This window comes from Echinops telfairi, unplaced genomic scaffold (assembly GCF_000313985.2).
Source record: "Echinops telfairi isolate 266 unplaced genomic scaffold, ASM31398v2 ScPeMD7_3533;HRSCAF=4204_0, whole genome shotgun sequence".
NCBI lineage: Eukaryota > Metazoa > Chordata > Mammalia > Afrosoricida > Tenrecidae > Echinops > Echinops telfairi.
This window is the reverse complement of record NW_022107431.1, coordinates 71,242,370-71,260,699: the sequence shown is the minus strand read 5'-3', so window position 1 is coordinate 71,260,699 and position 18,330 is coordinate 71,242,370. Positions and strand designations below refer to the sequence as shown.

The 18,330-nt window shown below is 36.8% G+C and overlaps 1 pseudogene; it reads left to right on the top strand.

The window, feature by feature from the left end:
• The first annotated feature begins 16,435 nt into the window (after window positions 1-16,435).
• The window catches only part of LOC101655900, a 2,971-nt pseudogene continuing 1,076 nt past the window's right edge, over window positions 16,436-18,330 (top strand).

Genomic DNA, 18,330 nt, shown 5'->3' with positions numbered 1-18,330 from the left:
AAACAATGAACAGAACCTGAGATTATAAAAATCATGTGGGATTCTTAAAACCCCTTGTTGGAGCATATCTTCCTAATAATACCCATTATCGATGGCAGGCTTGACTTCACACACATCAGCATATTCAGTTTATTAGCCCCTTTGTAAATACAGAAACTTTACTCTGAACACTTGCAATCCCCCTTTTATTTGTGCATCAAGCACATGAAAGAACAAAAGCTCTGGGGGGGGAATTATGTGCGACCACATAACTCCTTGTGTCAGAACATGGGCCCAGATTGTCGTCAGGTTCTTTCATGCACAGTTCTGCTCCTAAAATGTGTTACAGTATACCGCTCACTTCCACTTTACCTTCTGTTGTCATCTATTTTGCTGCACATCTCCTTGCTTATTCTTTTTTATATTCTGATCTCTTAATGGAAAAGGCACAAAGAAATCTATTAGACTCTGTATAAACAGTATCATGGCACAATATAAATAAAAATAAAGGACATAAGTGGATAAATATTGTAGTATACTGATTTAAATAGTTATTTCATTGGCATAAATAAATCTCTTGAAATGTCATTAAACTTTCCATACATGAGAAGTACCTCAAATTTAACGAGGAAACAAAGTAGTCTGAAAAGGTGTAAGCTAAAAGCAATCAGAACTGATGCAAAGCCTAATGAGAAAATTGATCTATTTGAATGGTAGGGAAAGTTGAAATCATTTCTTTTACATTACTCAAATCAAGGCTTCATAATGAGATTTGACACAAATACAGGTATAACATCATTGCATGGGACATTAGTTTGTACAACAAATAATTTAAGCTGAACTTGTAAATTCTGTTAAATAAATTTACCAATCTAATAAGATCTTCATGGTAAAAAAGAGAAAAATCAATACTTTCTCTTATTTAAATACTCTATATATCCTGGTAGAACAAAATGTGAATAAAAACATACTGAAATGTAATTTATTTCTCCCACTGAATAATATGTAACTAATAAGCAAACAGCATGCCTTTGGAACATTAAGGAAGCATGTTTTCCTTCAGGCCCCAGGCAATTTAAGTTTTGTACATCCTGTGAGTACCCTTTCACTATGGGCACTGTGAAACACAGACTGGTGACTTCCCAGCAATCTTAGAATTTGAATTATTTATATATTCATTACCTTGTAGTTTTATTTACTGTTTAAAAAATACATGAACAATTAAGGACAACTTCTGGTTTCCAGCCTAATGTACAAAAGTTTGGAAACTGTCATTCTCACAAGCAGGAGGAAAAAAAAGAAAAACGTTGATCAAACTAAAAACCGACAACTCATCTTAGATACCTCAGAGAACTGAGGTCATAGGGCAAACTGAAAGGCACACACGGAGAACCACAGGTTACTGGGAGCAGAAGCTCAAGCACTAAAGTGCCCAACTGCAGCCAATGTTTGTAGAAAAAACTTGAACTGAAATTGATGAATTGCTGGAAGCTCCGTGTGGGCTATCTTGAGAGCTAAAAACGTAAAAGTGGGTCAAGCCTAAAGGGGCCCTCACATTTTCATGAGTTCTGTTTTCCCCCTGCAGGAGCCCCACTGGGTTCTCATAGTGAAGATTGTGCAAAGTCCTCCCACTGGTCTGGCAGGGTGGGGGAGGGGGGAAGTAATCATTCTGAAATATGTCTCCAGCGCGCCTTAACAAGGTCTGACCAGGAGGGAAACTATATTAACAGACTAACTGAGTTGTACAAGTATTTTACCAAACTTGACAGATCTGGGCAATGGGAAATACCCAACTCCAGTCTCCTCTGACCTTCAGCAAGAAGGAAGGAAATTACTCACTTCTGGCCCCTGCAAGACCTTCTGTCTTATCGAAGGAGGAGAGGGCAAATGAGAAGCTCTTATGGAAGTCTGAGCCCACAGTATCAAAATACTGAGCCGTAGTCATGAAAATACAGAGTGCTCTCCCAAAACACACACTTTATCACAACCATCAATAGCAGTCCTATATAATCACATGGTACAGTGTCACAGTTAAAATAATGGCAATACTCAGACTCGAATAAGTATCAATGGTTAAGGAAACCTAAAAATAACAGGAGAGAGAAAACAAAGGGATTTGAGGAAACACGAACACGTGGTACTACGACTTGAGCAAATAGAACATAGCTTCATTCCTACCCAGATCTTCACAGAACATCACTTTGAAGGCAATTCTTTCTCTTTTATTTGAAGTCAGTTCAAATACATCCTATTTATCTTTCAACCAAAAAAGGTAAATCATGCTCAAAAGCAATCGACTATCCTGCTGAGAGAAGGGAAAAAAATCATCAAAACTAGATGCAGTTTAGAGGTAAAATGATTATGACTATCATAGTCAAGCTTCTGATGGAAAATATAGACAGCATGCAAGAACAAACAGCCAATATAAAGAAGGAGACGGGAACTCTACCAAAGAATAGCGTGCAATAGCTAGGAGTCAAAGACCTGGCAACAGAGATAGATCATCACTGATGGAATCACCAATAAACTGAATGTTGCTGAGGAGGCAATCAGGGAACTTGAACACATATCAATAAGAACATCCAAAATTGATAAGCAAAGAAAAAGCAAAATAGAATGCAAACAACAGCAGAATATCAAAGGCATTGGAATGATGGCAGAAGGTGTAATAAGTATGCGACAGGAGTACCAGGTAGAAGAGAATAAAGGGACAGGACCACTTATGGCGTCCCGATGACTAAGAATTCTCTTAAATTAATGACATAGACAAAACCCCAAATTCAGGACACTCAAATAGCACCACGCAGAACAAATACCTAAAAAGAAAAATCTATACCTAAACGTATCATATTTAAACTGCATAAAACTAAAGATAAAAGAGATATGTTGAAAATCATTAAAATAGGAGGAAAAACAAACAAAAACACATCTATAAAAGAGAGTGGGTTAAAGATTTATTCTTGTAATAAATAAATAAAAAATGAGCGCACTAATACAGAATTTGTAGTAATGCATTGCCTTTCGAAAATAATAGGTAAAATAAAGATTTTTCTCAAACAGAACTTAAATAATCAACCTTATAGTAAGTGCTAACAAGTTCCTCAAGATATATGGATCAGAAATTCAACTCCGCAGAAAGGCGGAGGGAGTGCTAGAGAAGAACTAAGCAAAGCTCCCTCTCTGCCATCAAGTCAATGCTGACTCACTGGGACCCGATAGGAGGGGTAGGACTGCCCCTGTACGTTCTGAGAGTCACTCCTTCTACCAGCGTAGAAGGTCCATCTTTTCCCGAGACCGACTGCTGTCCGCCCTGCGGATCACAGTCCAAGGCCTCACCATCACACCGCAATGGCTCCTCAGAAGAGTCGAGGTAAAGCAAATCTTTTCTTTTTCTTGTTCTTGAATTAATTCATAGCAATATCTTTAAAATAATGATAATTATGTATTGTATGATTATTGTTTAAGGTAAGTGAATTGAGCAGCGATTAATCAGTTGAATCTAACTCGCAATTTTGAGTAGTAAACGCGAGAAGACCAGAAGATCCTTTCTTATTAGGTTTCTATGAAATCATCACATCATAGGCCGGAGTTGACGCTGACAGTAGTGACATACATGTGTCAGGGTAAAAGTGAACTCCACAGGGCTTTCAGTAGCTGCTTTTTCAGCTGCAGTTAGCCAGGCCTATATTTTCAGGGGCTTCTGTATAGACTTGAACATACAACCTTTTAGAAGTTGAGAGCCTTAACCTTTGTGACACTCAGAAACTCTACTGAAACGTACGCAACAATAAAAGAAAAGAAGCTATCAAGCCAGGCAAATGAATGAAAATGCACTAAAAGTACATAGCCAAATGAACGGGAGCCAATATGAAAATGCTGTGCGTGGTATGGTTCCAACTGTCTACGACAGTCTGGAAAAGGCAAAATGATGAAGATAGTACAAAGATCAATGAGTTCCAGTCTTTCAGAAAGAGGGGAATTCCTTGGGAAGAGGGATAAATAAGTGGAAAAAATGAGACGTTTTAGGGTGGTGAACTATTCTACCTGGTTCTGTCATTGTGGAAAGATGGCATTATGCATTTATGAAAACCCAGAAAATGACACATGATGAATAGTGATTCCTACTGCAAAGTGCAAACGTTAGTTAATAATCATGCATCAGCCAATATTGGTCCATCCATTGCAACAAGTGCCAGACCAGTGAAATAATGGGAGACATAGTGACAGGGGAAAGAACTTTCTCTTACTCATTTTATAAACTTAAAACGGTTATAAACAAATAGAGTGTATTAATTATCATAATAAACACTTGAGCCAGCCAAAGACAAACTGTCCTTCAGAAAAATAATGTGGAACTTAAGGAGGGCATATGCTGAGTTCTAAATAATTTCAGTGACTGAGTGTGGTTTGGCTTGGTTTCAATCAAGTGTCAATATTGAATGCTCAAAACTGAAATGGCTTCTTGAGAGATTGTTAGTTGCTAAAGTCTCGGTGGAAATCACAGAGTTATTGCCAAATCACTCCTTCAGTACCTGCTGTGAGAGAGAAAAACCTGAGATTTTTAAACAATTGGTCTTCACAATCATAAACATAAGGTTAAACTTTGTCAGTAGAGGGCACTGGAGAGGCATTTCAGGGAGAAGGGGGCTTCTTACTCTAAAGTGCTAAGCTTTGCCTCTTCCTACTCCTGTTCAATGGAACATCAGCCATACATGAGGTTAGAGCCACACCCTGTGCTAATCGATCCCAACTGCACACCCAAAGGGGGCAGTTCCTCAGTAACTTTGAGCTATGGACAGAAACCAGAGATCATTTCGTCAGGCTGTGCTGATGGGGGCACTGCGCCATCCAGGCCTTAGGTCAAAGTCCTGTGTATCTGTTATGGGCCAGAGCTAGTCTGCGCCGCACAGCAAAAGGCATACCACCCACCGAGTTGCAACTCTTCCTACTTCACGAAGTCTCAAGAGAAGGCCTTGGGACAAGAGTTCTCAATGAAGAACATTCTTTCTGAGGTATGCTCTCTATGGGTCATGGGTGAGATCCTTCAGAGTTTTCTTTATACTTTTATATTTGCGTACCATATCAGCGGTCCACAAGGCCGCCCCTAGTTCAGCGATTGACTAACCAAACTTAGCCAATTCAGCATATGATTACCCTTACATTATAGCATTATACCCTTGCACGATAGTTATTATAGCAAAAGAATACAGAGAGACTTCAGCAAAGGGAAACTATGTATTGGGCACGATCCAGAAGAAGTCGGAGACACGTTTCCAAGGGTCTTTGAATGGAATCACATAGAACAGTTTTGATTCCTCAGCAGCGCAACAACAGGCGTGAGATGCTGTCTACCACAGAAGTTCATTAAAGATTCAGAGCCCAGGGTTTCAGTGGGGCTGCACGTAGGAATCCGATCTTTCTTGTGCCAACATTCCAGACTTCCAGGAGTAAAGGAAGAATTCAGCATAAACACGTAGGTACAGTGAGCCATTCTTGTCAGGGCAGGGTAGAAAATTCCTGAAATTCATGTTCTGGACCCAAGGCAAGGGCCATCCCTGCAAGCTGAATTGTCTTAAGTATAGTAGTCTCTTGTCAGCTATGGTAATTCTTCTCTGGATCCTTAACATAGTCTAATATCTCTTTATATTAAATGTAAAAAAAACCCTTTTACCATAAAGTTAATGATTACTCATTATGACCCTCTATAGGGCTTCCAAAGCTGTATGTAAATCTGCACTGAAGCAGACGCCCAACTTTCTCCCAGGGAGCAGCAGGTAAGTTAGAACCATCGACCTTTCAGTTAGCAGTCCACTGCTTGCTCGACAGTGCCAACTTACTTTGTTGACGTTATTCTGTGTTTTGAAATCATAATTTGGTGTAGACAACTATAGTGCACAAGTTAATGTGCCTCAAGGTCACATTGAACCTTTTGATGTTACACTAATTTCTAATCTCTTTGAAAAGTATTCAGAAAATTACTGCTGCTGAATAATAAATGTTATCAGAAGTTAACTTATGACACCAAAACAATTCAGTTTACACAATTTAGGGACAGAAATCTGGACAGATGGCAGCTAGGTTTGTGTCTATACCCAAAAGTCATTTTATACTAGAGCAAGTAAAAAAGGAACAAGTGTGAAATCTGTAAAACATGTTCTTGTTTTTAAGCGAAAAACTTTTCTTTCAACTATTTTGCTATATTTTGAATATTCAAATTATTTTAAAATATTCATTAAGGAAAAGGATGGGCTACTTTGAAATTCTATGAGCTTAAAAATGGGAAATGGGAAAATGCTAAAAGTGGAGATAGCAGAAGCAAAATGTATTTTACACATGTCCTATGAAGCAGGTGGGGAATTGGAAACGCCAAGCAATCATGCAGAAAACTCATTCTGGATACTTTCAATAAGGCAACACTGCCATCAGATCAGGGCAGGACCCAGGCGACTGTGCTGCTCTGGGAGCTGTACTTGGGTGACTCCCGCAGAAACCGAAATGCAAAACTAAGTCAAAAGGCGCCTCCACCTTTTTTATGTTTGGTCAGTGCACTTGAGATTCCTTGAATTCTTGGAAAACAAAACAGAAACACCCCTCGAGGAAGGCTTTCTGGTGAGTACCTATGAAAGGCTCGGACTTCTGCCCATGACAGGTGAAGAGAGCCGAGGATAAGCCTTTCTGCTGTTGCAAAGAAGACGAAAAGTAGAGGTCATCTGTCACCAACATTCCTCTATGTAGGTGCTGTTAGGACTCTGCTGTCACAGAAGCAAGTAATTTTCTAGGGTAAATATACTGTTTAAAGCCATCCAGTCCTATAATCTTACAGATAGGAACTGTGATAAGGAAGGGGATGTTTTATGCCAAAGAAGCACAGCCAGCTGGAGGTGCTTCTAGTCGCAGCCTGGTAGGAAAGGTTTTTGTTGTAAAGTGCAACGGAACCGGTTCCGAGTCATAGTGACCCTGTGCCCAACAGCATGAAACCCTTCCTGATCCTGCACCATCTTCACAATGGTTCATCTGCGTGAACCCATTGTTGCAGCCACGGCGTCAATCCATCCTGTTGAGGCCCTTCCTCTCCTCTGCTGCCTCTGTACTTTAGCAAGCATGATGTCCTTCTCCAGGGACTGGTCTCTCCTGATAACCTGTCCAGTGTACTTGAGATAAAGTCTCCTGGCCCTAAGGAACAGTCTGGCCATACAGAATCTCTCACTATTGCAGCATGAGAGTTGATTTTTTTCTTCCTCTTGAGTTCTTTCAGTTTCAGATATGCTGAGCTTGTTCTTCCTTTTGGCTTTCTAACGCTCAGTCTTCATACATTTCATTATAATGCTTGACCGTCTTCACCATCTACAATTTGAAAGTTTCTGTCCTGCTCTTTGACATCACCATTTCTTCCTTTTTCCAGTGAAAACGATCTCCAAGACCCCTGTCTTTTTAAGTATCTTTATGTAGTTATATCACTGGCAATTTATATGTACAAGAAAACATTTAGGTATGTAAATAGTTTCTTATATCTATAAGCTTCTAATGAATACATATCCATATTTATATATCTGTGAATATATAAATGTATATGTAATCTTTCAATTCCTTTCTCCACAAACTTTTAGAATCCTTTTGTCTGTGTGTGTGTGTGTGTATACTTTTCCATGTAATTATTTTCAACTTTTATAAAGCAACTTCCTTCATGAAAAGGGGAGAGAATACACAAACAAACAGAACCAGAGAATGATCTTTCAAATATAATGAGCATTGTGATCATTGTTACGTTAGGTGCTGTCAGATTGATTCCCACTCATAAGGGCCCTATGCACCACAGAGCATAAACACTGCCCTAACCTGTTCCATCCTGCCAACTATGGCGATGTTTGAGCCCATTGTTGTCGCCACTGTGTCAATTCATCTTCCTCTCTTTTGCTGACCCTCTCTTTCAGCAGGCATGTTGGCCTGCTCCCGGAACTGGCGTCTCCTGGCAACATGTGTCAACGTGTACGTGAAGTCGGACTGTCCTCATTTCCAGGCAGCATTATGGTTAGTCTTCCAAGACAGATTTCTTTGTTGTTTTAGCAATATATGGTGCTTAAAATAGTCTCCACCAGCACCATAATTCAAATGCATTGATTCTTCCCTGATCTTCCTCGTTCAATGTCCAGCTTTCACATGCAAATGAGGCAAGTGAAATATCATAGCTTGGGTCAGGAGCAAGTTATCTTTCAAAGTGACACCCTTGACCCTCAACATTTTGAAGGGGTCTTGTACAGCTTATTTACCCAACATAATGTGTCATTTAATCTTCTGATTACTCCTTCTAGTGCACTGAATGTCAATCTAAGCAAGATGAAATCCTTAACAACTTCAAACTTTTCTACCTTCATCATGATGTTACCTCTAGATCTAGTTATGAGGATTTGGGTTTTCTTTATATTGAGTTACAATCCCTATCAAAGGCTGCCACCCTTGAGTTTCATCAAAAAGTGCTTCTAGCTCATTTCAGCAAGTAAAGTAACATTGTACCATCTGCATATCACATTTTGCTAATAAAACTTCCTCCAATTCTGATGCTTTGTTCTTTGTGACATAGTATAGCTTCCTGAATTATTACCTTAAAATACAAATTGAATACATTGATAGAAAGGACAGAACAATGGCACACAACTTTCCTGGTTTTATACCACTCAGCATTCCCTTGCCCTATTCAAATGATCATCTCTTGATCCATGTACAGTTTTCACATTAGCAATATTTAGTGTTCTGGAATTCCTATTCTTCTTAATGCTATTTTTAGTGTTTTTTGTTTGTTTGTTTTCTGATCTACCCCCTGGAATGCCTTTGCATAGTCAGTAAAGCACAAATAAACATATTTCTGGTATTCCATGGTTTGAATCAATAACCATCTAATGTTAGCAATGATATTCCTCATTCCGTGTTCTCTTCTGAACCAGGCTTGAATGTCTAGCAGCTCTCTGCTAATGCATTGACGAAACTGTTGTTGAATGATCTTAGGCAAAATTTTACTTGCATGTGTTAGTACTGATATTGTTCAGTATTTTCACATCCTGTTAGGTCATCTGTCTTTGGAATGAGTACAAATAAGCATTTCTTCTAGTTAACTGGTCAGGTAGATGACTTGGAAATTTCTTGGTGAATGTGCATGAGTGCTTCCTGTGCTCCCCAGTTTACTGAAGCATGTCAACGGTGTCTGTCAACTCATGCAGGAGTGCTTTCCTCTAAAGCCTGTAAGGCAGTTTGGACTTCTTCCTTCAGTGCCATTGGCTCTTTGTCATATTCTACTTCTTGAAATGGTTTAATATAGACTAGTTTTTTTTTGTTCAGTTCATGTATTCCTTCTATTTCCTTTAATGCTTCCTGCGTCATTCAATATTTTGCACATAGAATCTTGCAATATTTCAACTTGATATTTGAACTCTTCCTTCAGTTCTTTGAGCTTGATATATGTTGAGAATGTTTTTGTACTTTTAGTTTTCTAACTACTACGTTTTGAATATGTCATTATAACACTGTTTTTTCTGAGATTCCCTTTGAAATGTTTTGTTCAGCTTTTTACCCCATTTCTTCCATGTGCTTTAGCTACTCTATGATCAAGAGCAAGTTTTGCACTCTTTTCAGACATTGTCTTTTTAATGATCATGACCATCAAAAGGCTTATCTTTCCTGGGCACGCTTTCTCAATTCATTAAATGACCTTATAGGTTGTTTGCACACGACACTCATTCTATCATATCTCAAAAGAAGAACTCAACATCTGAGTGTAATGCATCTTACTGATACAGCATGTAAGCGTGTAGAAGTTTTCTATCTTGATTTATACTAATATTAAAATTATTAAACTACTTTTAGTATTTTAAATTATTATTTACTGCCACTAAAACTCTTGAGGCATATTTTCACACAAACAGCTATAGAATCACAGTCCCTCATTGACTACACTTTTGTAGGTAATCTAGTGATCATGAGTGTATGTACTAAGTATTATTTCTGTAGATACACTCCTGAAGTTCGAGTCTTTAAAATCCAAATTGCATCATGCATCAGCTCTCTTTACCCATTTATTTCTATTAGTATTTGGGAGGAAACATGTTTCCATGCATTAAGTCAAACACAATAAATGAAGCTAAAGGCCCAAAATGTTAGATATCAGACAATATGTTCCACCAACCTGCTATCATCATTATTATGGCATGTATAATTTGGTACATTGGAACAGTGTCTTAAATATGCAATCTCTTTTTATACTCAAAACTCTTCTACCAAACTTATTCATTGGCATCAATTTAACATGTTTACTTAACCAAGTACAAACCTTTAACTAAATGCCTTATAACTTAACATATATTTTATTTTATTTTATACAAAAATACAGTGGAATGTTTTGAAAGCTCTGTAAAGAAATTAATATTCTAGACATAATTTCTATATTTATTTCTTTATTTAAAATCCTCTTTTGGGAATGAGATGACATTTGAATGTTGTTTTAATAGGGGTCCACGTTTGTTCTTTGTTTCTGATCTTTGTAAGGTGTGCAAAATTGGAATTAAGAGACTTAAAAGCATTATCTTAAACTTGCTACCTCTCAATATCATCTAATAAAAATTATTATTTTTAATCATTAATACCAAGACTGAGGCATATCGGTTCTCTTAGTGACTTCTGTATAAAGAAAAGAAATAACTTCTATGGCATTTCCGTTAACATCTGAAATGCCTTATGCATTTTAACTGTGTTTCACATAAGCTATTTTATTGTACACATTATTGGTATAACAGGAAATGGATTATGCCCATTAAAACTTTATCACATCTAGGAGCCTTATATCTGACATGCATCATATGATTGGAAGATACAAGACTCAGAATTTGGAATTTCTATGTCTGACCATCTGAGACCTATAAATAATTTGGTATATGTTGGCTGCAATTTGTTGTTAATTATTTAATAAATCTATAAATCATCATTCACAGTACTGCTTAGGTTGTCTCTCCAGTGTTCCAGTTTGTTGTGCTGTAAGGCATCAAATTAATCTCCCTGGATAACCTTAGGCATACCCTAAGTGCTAGAACTCAACCAACAGGTCAGTTACTTGTAGTAACATTAATTGGATAGTAATATAAAATTTTATCATTATTATGTGTCGGTGGCTATACTAAATTAATATTTGCGTTCCTTCATTTCATCATCAGAACACACCTATGAGGTATTATAACTACCCATTTCCCAAAAGAGATCTAATGCTTTTAATTGTTAGTACATTAATTAGGGTAGCTATGTAGCTATGTAGTTAGTGCTTGACTAACCTAACCACTCAGCCTTTTCACTTTTTCAACCATATTGCTGTTCTTCTACAATATAAGGTAAAAAGAAAATACTAAATTGTCAAAGTGTGGATTTCTTAGTGTAGTAAGAATATTGTGTATACTGTCTTAAAATGTATCGGATTTCTTCTCTTATTCCTCTATGATATTATAAGAATTGATATTAGACTGAATATTCCTAGTTTATAAAATATAACTGTTTGCATCATAAACTTGTCTATGATGTTGGGAATATTATGTTTTACTCAAAGCAAAACCACTGCCAGAAAGTCCATTCTTACTCCTACCAACCCTATAGGACAGAGTAGAATTGCCCCTTTCAGTTTCCAAGCCTGTAAATCTTTCATCTGTGTGGGAGCAGAAAGCCTCATCATTCACTCAGAGCTGCTGGTGAGTTTAAAAGGCTGACCCTATGGTTATCAATCCAACATCTAACGGGTCAAAATATAATTATATTATAGTCTCTCCAAAATAGTGGCTACTGGACATATATGGTTCCTAAGCACTTGTTATCAATAAGTCTTGGTGTTAATAAGTCATGATTTTTATCGCATTTAATTGTAATTGTTACATGTGCCTATTTAGTCACCAACGAAGGTCTAGAATATAATATTTATATATTTTAAAAACAATGTCATTAACTTATTTAAAACTAAAATATACTCTTATTTTTCCAGTATGGGAATCATTTCTTAAAATAAAATAGCATGCATAGACCCAAAATATAAGTCAGAGCAAAATGGAGCTGCTCAGTCCATAGTTAGAGGTAGGAAGATGCTTGGATTTTAAAAGGAGTGGACAGTAGCACCGCACTACTCTTTCTCTTTCTGCTCACTCCAGGAAACTTCTAAGACACTGAGAAATATAATTTGAAAGTTATTGATAAGTATATTGTAGCAATCATTCAATACTCATAATTTCATAAGGTGTATGAAATACACTTAATGTTTAACTCATTAAAAAAGCTATCAGGTGCTAACCATTATACTATTACTGATGGTAGTAAGATTAATAAAACTTAAAGTTTACCTTCACATAACTTAGAAGAACATTTAACAATAGAAAAGCATGTATTAGAAATACAGTATTAAATGTTATAGATGAATAAGTGTGAGATTCAGAGCGCAGGCGCAATGAAAGGAGATGTGAGACTTCACAGATTACTTAATATTTTGACTTTTGAGCAAGTACCATGAATCCAAGGACAAGGGATGAGAGTGAAAGGACATAAAAAAAAACACAAAGTTCAATATTTTATTCTACAATTATTAAAGATATGAACTGATTTATATTCCTTAAGAAATAATTGCTCTAAGTAAAAATTGACAGCGGTGGGTTGGATTTGGCTTAACAACTAAGTAAAACTGTTTTTCTTTTTCTTTAAGTTTTTATCATGATCATTTACTATTGTGTAAGTTAAAAGATAAGCTAATTTAGGGAAAATTTTCAATACCCAAATAGGACTTGCCTACATTTTCCTTCTATGATTTAAATCCTGCTTTATGTATCTTCAAAATAAGATGCGATATTATTTCCTAGTGATTTTCAACAAATCTGGCAAAAGAAAGGAAACTGACATGTTCTATTGAGAATATTATAAAAATATTAAATTGAACTCTGTATTACTAGATATCACAGGCCAAAATAACCATAAAATAAGAACAATGTATTTGTGTAGAAATTAACAAATTTTCAAACAACTGTGAGGTTTTTATCTAATTTATTTTTCAAGGTTACAATGGACTTTAAGTTTTCCCTGATAATATGTGAAAAATAAGAATTCATAATCATTCAAGAAATTTGATAATGAATTATAGTTTTGCTACCAATTATTAGAAACAGGGAGTCTTAAGAAATAATATATATCTCCAGAAAAATAACCTTTACTAGAAAACCTGCCTCATAAATGCCTGACTCTTGTAACGCTTACGCATGTGAGCACGGAAAAAAAGCAAAGAATCTTAAGAACAAAGAATGCAAAGGAAAAGACCCTAAACAGCATACATTTATAATAGGCATTGTTTGTAAAAAATGAGAAAAATGCAATGCAACAAAAGAACGCTCGACACTAGTATTTAATCCTACATTCTCCAAAACATTAAAAGTAAATAGTAGAGGTAGGAAAGTGTATAAATATAAGAAAGGATAATAATTGCAAAGCAGTACATAAACAGTTATAAATATTGAGTGGAAAATGATCTCCTTTAAAAATCAACATTCTCTGAAATTCTCATATAATAACCATTGTTATTATGTTCATTTTTCAAATATTGTTATATTAGTGGTGACTTATTGTCTATATATTCCCCTGTAAGTTGACATGAATATATGGGTTATAGACTGTGGGGAGCTCAGAGAGCATTACTTCTTGATGTTCATTGGTGTCTGGGTGATTTATTTTTGAACACTATGCCACGTCTATCTTGATGGCATGTGCTATAATGATCAATGTGAATGAGATGTATTTCCTGACTGAGCCAATATAAAAACCATGAAAGTGAAACATTGCAGAAGGGTAAAGTCATTTTTACTTCTGTTTGGAAAAAAGCATACTTTACTGCCTTTGACCTTTTAGTGTTTTCTTGTGATTAGCCATCACATCATACAATTCTATAAAAAACAATCACTTCCAAAGTGGCATAAAATAAGCCAAGATATCCAGTAGAGGATGAAAGTATACTGTAGCAGCCAACACATAACAGAAAGGGCAAAACTGAAAATTACAGACCACAATATATTTTTGTTTAGAGTTTTTCTTGCTATCAAAATTGTAAATATATTTTAACGTGCTTTCTAATAATTCCTATAATAAGATTTCTAATATTTTACCATTATAATGCATTATTTTGTATTTTCCATTAGTACTGATTATCAGCTTAATAAAACTGATTCAATACAGTATGTGATATTTAATTTAGATTATGAAATTTTGAAATACAAAGAACACTAATGTTTATTGGGTTCCTAGTGGTTTTCATGTGTTGTAATTTTATTATTATATAGGAGTCTCACAAAACCCCATTTTATAGAAGAGGAGACCAAAGATATCAAGCTGTTTTCTCAAGGTCAAAAACTAATAAATAATAAGATATTTTGAACTGATTACTAATTACATATATATATATAGAGAGAGAGAGAGAGAGAGAGAGACTGAGATATATATATAGAGAGAGACTGAAACAGAGAGATAATATAAGTATATAGCATATAAACCTATTGTCATCCAATTTTTTCAAACTTATAATGACTCTATACAGGGTTTCTTAGATTGTAAATTTTTAAGGCAACAGACAGCCGTTTTTTTCCTGTGGAGCTGCTGGTGGATTTGAACCGCCCACCTCAGTCTTTACAGTGGAACACGTATCCAATCTTGCCACAAGGACTCCATAAATCATATGAAAATAAAATCCAAACTCACTGCCATTGACTCATAGTAGACCTATAGGACAGGATAGAATTGCCCCTGTGAGTTTCTGAGACTATGAATCTTTCTGGGAGAGAACTTTTCTTTCTCTACAGTGGCTGGTGGTTTCAAACTGCTCTCCTTATAGGTAGCAGCCCGGCATGTAGTTCAGCATGGCACTGGTACTACCATACACGTCAGATAAACTAAAACCAACCCCCCTGCACCAAATCCAGCCCATCTCATAGTGACTCTATGTGACAGAGGAGAACTACCTCATGTGAGTTTCCAAGACTGTAAATCTTGATGGGAATAAAAAGCCTCATGTTTCTCCCACATAGATCATATGACAAAACTCACTGCCATTGAGACAACGACAACTCAGTGACCCAATTGGACAGGGTAGATGTGCTCTGAGTTTCCAAGGCTGTAACGCTTCATGGGGGTCAAAGCCTGGACTTTCTCCCATGGACCAGCTGGGCGTTTTGAACTGCTGGCCTGTCAGCATAATAACGACAACACCAGGGGTCATCAAAGATCATATAGACAATATAAATATGAATTCATGGCGCATATAGTATATATACACACATGTGTACATACATGTATGTGTGCATGTATATGTATTTTTCTGTGTGTATAAATGTCTTTCTAAATGTTTCAATATCTGTCATGCACATCTTATGGGTCATCTGATCAAACCTCTTTGGGTTTTGGTTTAGGAAACTATAATACAAATTTATTATATGAGGGACCCAAATAATAAGCTAATTAATTTGAGTAGCAGAACAGTCACCTTCCTCAAGGGAACTTTCAATTACATTGTTTTTGAATCTCTGCCATCAATGTTTGCTCATGAAACATAACATTGTAAACATATACATATGTGTGCATGCGTTGTGAAAACACAGAACCTCTGGCATTTGACTAGCATCAATAATGAACTCAAATCTGTATGGTTCAATGGTTCTCAACTCGTGAGCTTCCATGTCAATCACTATATATATTTAAGCAGCATCAAGCATTGTCCTTGGGAATTCTGACTCAGTTTGTCTGCACCAGTGCATTGGAATATGCATTTTATTGAAATAAATCTGTACTTAAATAATTTATTTTTAAATAAATGTCCACATAGATAAACACAAGAGACAAAAACAGCAACAATATTCATAATGCTGAATCATTTAACAAAGCTTTCTCCATACCAGATGTTTTGTAGGAACTTTGGGTCCATTAACTCATCTCATCCTCAGAACGACCTCATCAGGTACACAATTTTCAAATGGGAAAACAGAAACCTGACCATCACTGGATCGCTCGATTTGAAGAGGGAAGCCAGGGGAGATCCGCACTGGCACATGCCTTTGCAATCTTAAGCAATATTGCTTTCATTATTTCTTTTTAATTCAGTTCTTGAAGGAGAAAAACGCTTTAGGAAGGATGTATTAATATGTCTTTTCACATATTAGAAGTGCCCCGAAGGCATAGACATTAAGTGTTCAACTGCTAATTGAGAAGTTGGCTGTTTGGACGCTAGCTGACCTACAAGAGACCCGTGAGGCAGGCTGTCTCCAAGCCTTGGAAGCAGACGGTGTAGGGCAGTTCTACTCTGTCCTAGGCCTAGAATCACTGGGGTCAGAGTCAGCTCACAGGCTATGGTCTTGTTGGTTGTTATCGGTGCTTTGTTTAGTTTTAAATCACATGCAAGAAGGGGCTAAATGGCGAAATGATCTACCCAGAGACTCTTTGGATAAAGGTTTGGGAACCTAATTCTGAAATATCAGCCACAGACAGCTCTAGGAAGCATAGTTCTATCCCATCGTACACGAGGTCATTGAGGGGTGGAATCTAAATAAGATCAGTGTAAGGACACTAGCAGATGATAGATCAAATATTCTATTCTAGGGAAGATATCCTTTCTTGTGCAATATTACCATTCAATCATAGCAGTTTTGTTTTTCTCTAAGTGTAATTGGATTTTAGAAAACTTAGTTGGAAGAAATGGAAGATTTTTGTTGTTGCTGTTTCCTTAGTACAAAAAATGTACACCAGAAACAAAGAAACCATGTATTTGGAGCTCACTAAATTGCTAGAAAAGATGGCCAGCAGTTCAATTCCAAGAGCAGTAGCCCAAAATACTGCAAGAACTGACCTGACCAGGAAACAGTCAATGCCTTTGCTGACTCAGCAATGTTTAGCTGCCAAACATTCCACTTGACTACAACCAAAACTATGCCAGCGCTGATTTCAGTTTTGCAACAAAAAAGTCAAAATTGTACTCACTGTCACTCCTGGAAATCCAATGCCAATTCTACTAACTTGCCAACCAAATGGACCTTGCACAGAGTATACGTAGCCAAGTGGAGCACCGCCAAATCAAGCTTCATTTGGACACATGCAATATTTGGAATTCAAAGTTGTGTCCCTGTGCCTAGCTGTAAAGGGTAGTGAGAATATGCATTTCCAAGTGTCCACCTTACGGAGGCAGAACGACCACAGCTAACAATTTACAAAACATGGCAAGCTTGTTCAAAAGTGTTTGGAAGACATAAATACCAACTAATGTACACTAGATAACTCTTACAAGGTAATATACTCTTTTCCATAAGTATAGGAATTGGGATAAGAAGATCTTAATTAAATGTAATGAAAAGCATGAAATATCATGGAATTTTAGATTTCTTTATTCAAAGAAATTATAAACACCATGGCAAAGATTAATACATACATTAGGCTCTTATCAACTTGATTAGTGATTAAACCATATAAACATTCGTTTTTCTCCCACACAGAGGCCCAAAGGCAAGCCACCCAGGGCTGTTATAGCACACCCACAATATCACCAAGAAATCAGCACCTGTTGTCACGCTATCCAGCAAACCCTGCCACAATACTTCACCTTTTACGACTCCTCAAAGTTTGGCCATTTCCTTTGCATTTTAGGCAACAGAAAAGAAGAAAGGTAGGATAAGCACCCATTCCTCCCTTTTCAGTATTTCTGAGAAATTATAAACAACATTTTCCCTTATGATTGCACTACTTGTAACAGAGTAACGCTTGGTGTGCTGTGAGTAAGTCCCAGGCTGCTAAGCAAATGCTTGGGAGTTAAACTCATCAGCTGCTATGCAGAAGAAAGATGTACAGATTCCATGAAATACCTAGCATAATAAACTCTATGATTCAGTTCTGCTCTGTCCTATAGTGGTGCTATGTTTTGGAATTAATTTGATAGCACTGGAATGAATCCTTATAAAACAGCCAAGCACCTAGATGCCTCACCGGAACTCACTAACATGAAGAGTCTAGAACGAGGCCCATCATTTGGAAGAACTCAGGGCTATAGCAGCCGGCACGGAGCAGTGGGTATTGGTAGAAATGGTATGGGCACTTCATGAAGCTCCTGCTTACCATCTTATTTAGGAAGGAATTCAAAACCTCTGCATAATTAGACATCTTTTCTCTAAAACTTATCAACTGCAAGAATGATCAGATCTCACAGTCAAGGTAAAGGAAGACTTGATTGAAGAGTGTCAGCCAGAATCACTTGTTCCTCCGGTCTCCAAAGACCATCCTTCTCTAAACTACAACATTGTTTTAGGCCCTCCAAACCACTACATTGTG